The following is a 7,805-nucleotide window of genomic DNA, read 5'->3' as shown; positions in this document are numbered from 1 at the left end:
GCGTACGTTTTAATATTTCTGGGACGGGCTGTCACAGGATGCGACTACAAGCGTTTGCATATTTTTTCATATTTTTCACATATGCAAATTAATTATTATAATTTTTTAATGTGTTTCATATTTTTAAATTACTTGATATTTTTATTTTTAATATGTTTTATTATTTTTAATCTCAATCTTTGCCTATAATATACTATAAAAATAAATAAATAAAACTTCAATTTTAAAATCTATATAGAATAATGATTAATAAACAATATATACATATTCATTATATCTATTGTATTTTATAGTAAGGTTTTTTTTAGTGGTTTAAAAAATTAAAATCATCAAAATAACTTTTTTCTTATCGTGTCGAAACAGGTTACCCTCGTGTCACTCTCATGTAAACCTATTAAGAACCCGTTATTAACGGGCTATTATCGAGTGACTCGTAATGACCCAATTAGTTATCGTGTTGACCAGAAACCCGGTATTTTTGTGTCGTTTACATGTCGTGTTAACGAATAGTGTAAGAAATTGTCAGGTCTAGCTAAAATGCATCGATTTGGATGTTCAATTCATAGATGAGAGTTAGAACATGCTTTAATATTTGTCCATTGTATCATTTAATGTTGGTGAACCTAACAAATGTTTATTTTTCAAAACTTAGGTAAAAGCATCTTTAATGAGCTTCCTAAATGTGTTCATTTCTAGAATTTAGGGAGGATTTCAAAAACAAAATAAAAAATAAAAAAAATAACTCCCTCATTGTGACATCCCACATCGCCCAAGGGAGTGATCCTTATATGTATATTCTCATCCCTACCTAGCACGAGGCTTTTTGGGAGCTCACTGGCTTTGGGTTCCGTAGGAACTCCGAAGTTAAGCGAGAAGGGGCTAGAGCAATCCCATGATGGGTGACCCACTGGGAAGTTGCTCGTGAGTTCCCAAAAACAAAACCGTGAGGGAATGGTAAGCCCAAAGCGGACAATATCGTGCTACGGTGGTGGAGCGGGCCTGGGAAGTGATCCGCCCTGGGCCGGGATGTGACAATTGGTATCAGAGCCTAACCCTGGTCGCGTGTGTGCCGACGAGGACGTCGGGCCCCTAAGGGGGGTGGATTGTGACATCCCACATCGCCCAGGGGAGTGATCCTTATATGTATATTCCCATCCCTACCTAGCACGAGGCCTTTTGGGAGCTCACTGGCTTCGAGTTCCGTAGGAACTCCGAAGTTAAGCGAGAAGGGGGCTAGAGCAATCCCGGCCCAGGGCGGATCACTTCCCGGGTCCGCTCCACCACCGTAGCACGATATTGCCCGCTTTGGGCTTACCATTCCCTCACGGTTTTGTTTTTGGGAACTCACGAGCAACTTCCCAATGGGTCACCCATCATAGGATTGCTCTAACCCCCTTCTCGCTTAACTTCGGAGTTCCTACGAAACCCGAAGCCAGTGAGCTCCCAAAAGGCCTCGTGCTAAGTAGGGATGGGAATATACATATAAGGATCACTCCCCTGGGCGATGTGGGATGTCACAATCCACCCCCTTAGGTGCCCGACGTCCTCGTCGACACACACGCGACCAGGGTTAGGCTCTGATACCAATTGTCACATCCCGACCCGGGGCGGATCACTTCCCAGGCCCGCTCCACCACCGTAGCACGATATTGTCCGCTTTGGGCTTACCATTCCCTCACGGTTTTGTTTTTGGGAACTCACGAGCAACTTCCCAGTGGGTCACCCATCATGGGATTGCTCTAGGCCCCTTCTCGCTTAACTTCGGAGTTCCTACGGAACCCGAAGCCAGTGAGCTCCCAAAAGGCCTCGTGCTAGGTAGGGATGGGAATATACATATAAGGATCACTCCCCTGGGCTATGTGGGATGTCACACTCATGCTCCCTATCCACCTCCTAAGATTGGGATTCATCTATGAGCTTTTAAATGTGGAAGAGAGAAAGAAGCTCCTGGTGGCTCTCTATAATTAATGCTAACTAATTTAATACTATTTTAAATAATAATTCATTTCTATTGGCTAATTATTGGCTCATAATCATTATGACTCTCTAAAATATGGAGAATTGTTAGAGTACAACTTTTTTAAGAAGCTCGTAAAATAATTTTTTGGTAGATTTAGTTGAAACTTTGCTATAAAATAAAGAGCATAATTGGATATGCTCTTATTTGGAATGTTTTAAGAGGTTAAGACTACTTTGAAATCATCCCTAAAGGTTGGGTGGTTATCCAAACTTAACCGTAAAAGTTAATCATTAGGGTTATTTCATATTTAGGGCAACATTTCCTTCTTTGTAAATGAGAGCAATAAAAAAGATACGAGTAAAACAAGTAAACAATGGTATGTGAAGAGGCAAAAGAGAGACAAATTCATTCAAATGAAGACAATTAAGAACATTAGAATAATCACTTTTTGACTCAAATGTATGCCAACCTTACTAATAAGCAAAATCAATGCCAATAATAACGACTAATAATTTTGGGAAAAAAAAAATTGCGATGACGAATAGGTACAAAAAGCACTAAGAAACTGACTATGCCAATTCCTAAAAACTTTGCTACAAGTAGCAGGGCTACTCCAATATTAAAGTTAAGCCAAAGATATCAAGGCGAGACAAAAGCACAAGATGGATATGTTTGTTTGCGTTTTCACCATGTAGCCTTCTGACCAATACGTAACTTTTTCTTTCCTTCAATTAATGAAATAAGAATCCGAGTTGTAACCTTTGTTTTCTTAGGTAAGTGGCAGATTTAGTCTCATAATTATCGTATTAGTGAAAATTAGGTACTTAAATTATATTTTTTCAGTTAAATAAGTCCCTTAATTCATTGAAAAACTGCTCATTTCATCTCTACTATTATATTCAAAGCTATTTTATTCAATTTTTCATCAACTTAAGTCAATGACACACAGAGAATGTAATACTGTTACTTTCTTGCCTATAAGCCTTTAGTGTTACATATAGGTTTGAATCTAACGTCTTTACCCTCCAAAATTAACTTCATACACTATTTCTTTGAAGAAGAAAAAAATATGTACTTAAACTTACAAAAAACTACCAATCAACCCTCTAAGTGTATCACATGCAAGTCATGTGACCTAAATTGACAAAAAATGGAATATAATACCTTTCAATCTAATATTATAAATGTAATTAGCAGATTTTTATTAGTTTATGGACTTTTTTTTTATGAAAAATAGTTTAGAGACCTAATCTTTATTAAGATGATAATTCAGAGAGCAAAATGACAATTCACTAAAGAAATTGGAATTCTACCATAATACCAATTGATAATATAGAGAGTACCCTAATATCTTATAAGCTCTTTGCATTGGCTTGTCCTTCACCAATATGGAACAAATTGTCCTCACATCGTGAATTCTCAGCATTCACCATTTCTTCTATACTCTTAACTCAATTCACTCGATTGTTATCGAGCTTCGTCCCCAATTATAATAAAAAAGAAGTAGAGTAGATCAATGGTTCAAACTAATAATCTAATGATAATGATCATATCTGTGTTGTCTCCCATATTAACTAATTGGACTTATTTATCATGCTACCAATCAATTTTCCCAGGGGAGTGGGGATTGATCGATAGCAATTAGCAACTATGCTGATGCTCGAAGTACAATCATTTTATAGGTATCTTTGTATAAAAAGAAAGGCAGCATATCTTTTTTATAGGTCAGTCCTATTTTTGTGGCCCGGCCAGGATAAACCAAACCCAGGAAGGTTTTTTTTTTTTTTTTTTCTTTCTTTCTTTCTTCTAAACAAACGATATTATCTTCACTAAGAATATGAAGTGGGCTTAACCTCACAATATGCTAACAATATTGTGGTTCAAATTCACCTTTGGCGAGAATTGAACATAAGACCTTTCACTTACAAGTGAAGAAAAATATCACTAGACTGTAGTATTAAGTGACAAAAGAAAGTTAATTAGTTGTTGTGGATTTCTTTTAATAAAAAAGGAAATAGAAAGTTATGGGTCTGGAAAAAAAACATGCAGTCATGCATGTAGGACCTTTCTGTTTCTTCTTCTTCTTTCTTCTATAGCTAGCTTTAATGGAGAAAATACTCTATAGGATTGCTGATTAGGATAACTCTTATATTAAGTGAAACTACATGTAATTAAAATTAGGGAAAACTATTTAACTCTTATATTAAGTGAAACTACATGTAATTGAAATTAGGGAAAACTATCCAAAAGCACCTGAAAAACTTTCATTTAACCATTAGGACAAATAATTTCAAAAATGCCAAGGTTACCCTTGACAGAAAAAGTAAGGCAAACTCCCAACATTCAGCAGAGTTCACATGAAAGCAAATACAAAAAAATGACAAAGTTATGGGCTCCAAGAGAACCATACAGCAAATTCACATGCAAAAGAAGACAAGCAAGTTCACATGCAAAGCAAAAGGTCAAACCACATTTCAGAAACAATGCTGACAATTCCAGCAACAGTAAAAGCAAAGTGACAAATGACAAGTACCAAGGGGATGTCCACATCATTTATTTATAAAGAATTTTAATACCGTTGTATCCTCATTCAATATATATAAGTGGAGTTCCATTCATTGCAAACACACCTCAGCATCTCAACACCTAAACACCCTCCCTACTCTCACCATATACTCACATCATCTTCATACTCTCAAGCATCTGTAGTCTTCATAGCATCCTTGTAAACATTTTCTTGTAAACAACTATCTTTTTAAACATTCTATATATCAATAAAAGTTCAAGTGTACATATTCAAGCAATCTCCAAGTCTTAAGTAAGTTTTCTTTTCTTTCTTTAGTGTGTTTGTTTAATTAGACTTCTAGTCCAAAACAGGGAAACATTATTGTAGTTATATTATTAACATGCTAAACTGATGATCATACTTTGTTTGAGCACTCTGTTATAGTTGAATGCTTGCCATACAAATAACTGGACATTAACCAGGGTATCTCTGAGTTCTTCGTACCTCTGAGTTCAGCTGTTAAGGCCTAATACTTGTACTGTGAGTGGCCATCATGCTGAAACATGTCAAGTTCCATGTGCAAGGTTTTATGTCTAGTTGTTATAATGGTCATCCAACTATTTAACCGGGCTTATTGTGTGAATTTCGTATCAGAGCCAAGTTTAGCATTTTAATAGTATAATTATAATAATAAAGTACCTTTAGGACGAAAGTCATTGATACAACTGATATCATACTTATTTATTTTATATGAACAACAGATATTATTGTCCTTGTAGACCTTGTCAACCACAACCACTAGGTATTTATTGTCCCAGACACCCCACTATAAATAGCATAAAGAGATATATCCAAAAGAATTAGCAGGACTTTAAAGAAGAAAAAGTTTTATCTTGGTTATCTCAAACATCCTTCATTTATTCATAAATATAATAACACATAAGTGCAACATAAAGTTTTAGAAGCAAAAAGAGTAACAGATCAAACTTTAGAGACCCTGAGATAAGAAAGAGAGTTTCTAAAAAGCCAGTTAGCTGTAACTTTAGAGAAAGGTAGACTGTAATTTATGATAGATTACCTTAATTTAGAAATTAGTGAACCTCAAAAAAAGAAAAATAATCTTAGACCAAAATAGTTTAGTTTGTTATTTTCCATTGAGAAACCATAATCATATTTTTCATAGTGAAGAAAATCCATTAGTCAATAGTATTGTAGATCTTATTATTAGTCAAGCAAAAAATATAAAATTAGAAAATAATAAGCATAATCATTTGTTAAACCAGTTGAACACAAAAAAATAAATATAATTTGTATCAATTAGGTTTATTTGAAAACAGAAGTAGAATTGTAAGTAGCATCAGTCAACATGAAGTTAGTTGTATCGATAAAGAAGTTACACTTAATTTAATTAGTAAGGAAGCAGTTATGCATTTGAGAAAATCACATTTCAGTCAGATTCATATAAGAACCTTATTAATTAGAATAGCAGAATTAACCAGAGCACAAGTAGACACAAAAGCATTAGTATACATATATGACGATAGATGGGATAATCACCAACAAGCAGCAATAGCAACATCAGAAGTAGATTTAAGTTCAAACTTAGCAATCATAGGTTGTATTCCAAATTATGTTATGACAATTAATGAATTTAGTAAATATATTAGAGTAAGCATAAGAACAAAAAATTATAATATGAAAGGAGAATATAAAAATTTATGTATTAGCTTAATGTATATTGGTAAAGTGTCTGATAAATACAATCATAAGTTTAATTTAGAATTTCAAAATTTAGTTCAAACATTTGGTAGTAAACATGTAAATATGATAGAAGCAAAACCCGTAGATAATAGCTTTTTAGAAGGAACTCAGTGGACATTAACTAATTTACAAGTAGCAAGAAACAGACAACCAGATAAAGTACAAATATATGAAACTAGTACAGGTCAAGCAACAATTAGGTTTAGTAATTACAAGCAACTAGAAAAAATAAAAGAGGATGAAAGTGAAATCGAAAATGAGAGTATACATATGGCTTTTGATAATTTAGATATTAATTTAGTTGAGAAAAATTTTGACCATATTGTAGATAAGCTTATAGAAGACTTTGATCATTTAGATGAAGAAGAGTACTTAGAAAAATATAGGACATATGATTTAGGACTACATAGAATTTCAGATGAAGAGATGAAAAAATTAATTTTAGAAATAGGAGTATAACATATTTTAGGATCAAAAGAATATAATAATTTATTAGAATTGAAAGAATAATGTAATTGTCACATCCCGGCCCAGGCGGGACCACTTCCCGGGCCCGACTCCACTACCGTAGCACGATATTGTCCTCTTTGGGCTTACCATTCCCTCATGGTTTTGTTTTTGGGAACTCACGAGCAACTTCCCAGTGGGTCACCCATCATGGGATTGCTCTAGCCCCCTACTCGCTTAACTTCGAAGTTCCTACGGAACCCGAAGCTAGTGAGCTCCCAAAAGGTCTCGTGCTAGGTAGGGATGAGAATATACATTTAAGGATCACTCTCCTGGGCGATGTGGGATGTCACAATCCACCCCCCTTAGGGGCCCAACGTCCTCGTCGGCACATTTCCGGCCAAGGATTGGCTCTGATACCAAATTATCACATCCCGGCCCGAGGCGGATCACTTCCCGGGCCCGCTCCACCACCGTAGCACGATATTTTCCGCTTTGGGCTTACCATTCCCTCACGGTTTTGTTTTTGGGAACTCACGAGCAACTTCCCAATGGGTGACCCATCATGGGATTGCTCTAGCCCCCTTTTCGCTTAACTTCGAAGTTCCTACGAAACCCGAAGCCAGTGAGCACCCAAAAGGCCTCGTGCTAGGTAGGGATGAGAATATACATTTAAGGATCACTCCCCTGAGCGATGTGGGATGTCACAGTAATCCAGTAGAAGAAAATAGTACATCAGGAGTAAAAAATCTAGGACACGCAAGTAGAACTGATCAACAATTTTTTAGACTAACAAATGAACAATATAATGAAAAGCAAAAGTAGATTACATAGAAGAAAGTATGATAAAACCACCTAGAAAAAATAGGATTCCATATTTGAGAGGGTTAGAACAAATTAATATAGCTGGAAATATATTAAATTTAGATAATGTAGATCCACAAGATTGGGAAAGAACGATTGAGAGATGGGAAAAGAGTTGTGTACATGCAGCATTAATGTTAGATTTTAGTAATTCACAAAATATGTTAGATTATTTTGAGCATACTTTAGATGGTTTAGTTTTTTTATTATTTCCAGTCATAGAAAGTCTAAAATCCAGAACCGCATCAGGCAGCTAAAACACATTTT

The sequence above is a fragment of the Pyrus communis genome, chromosome 15, assembly GCF_963583255.1.
Source record: "Pyrus communis chromosome 15, drPyrComm1.1, whole genome shotgun sequence".
NCBI classification, from domain to species: domain Eukaryota; kingdom Viridiplantae; phylum Streptophyta; class Magnoliopsida; order Rosales; family Rosaceae; genus Pyrus; species Pyrus communis.
The sequence above is the reverse complement of the archived record's forward strand: the minus strand, read 5'-3'. Positions refer to the sequence as shown.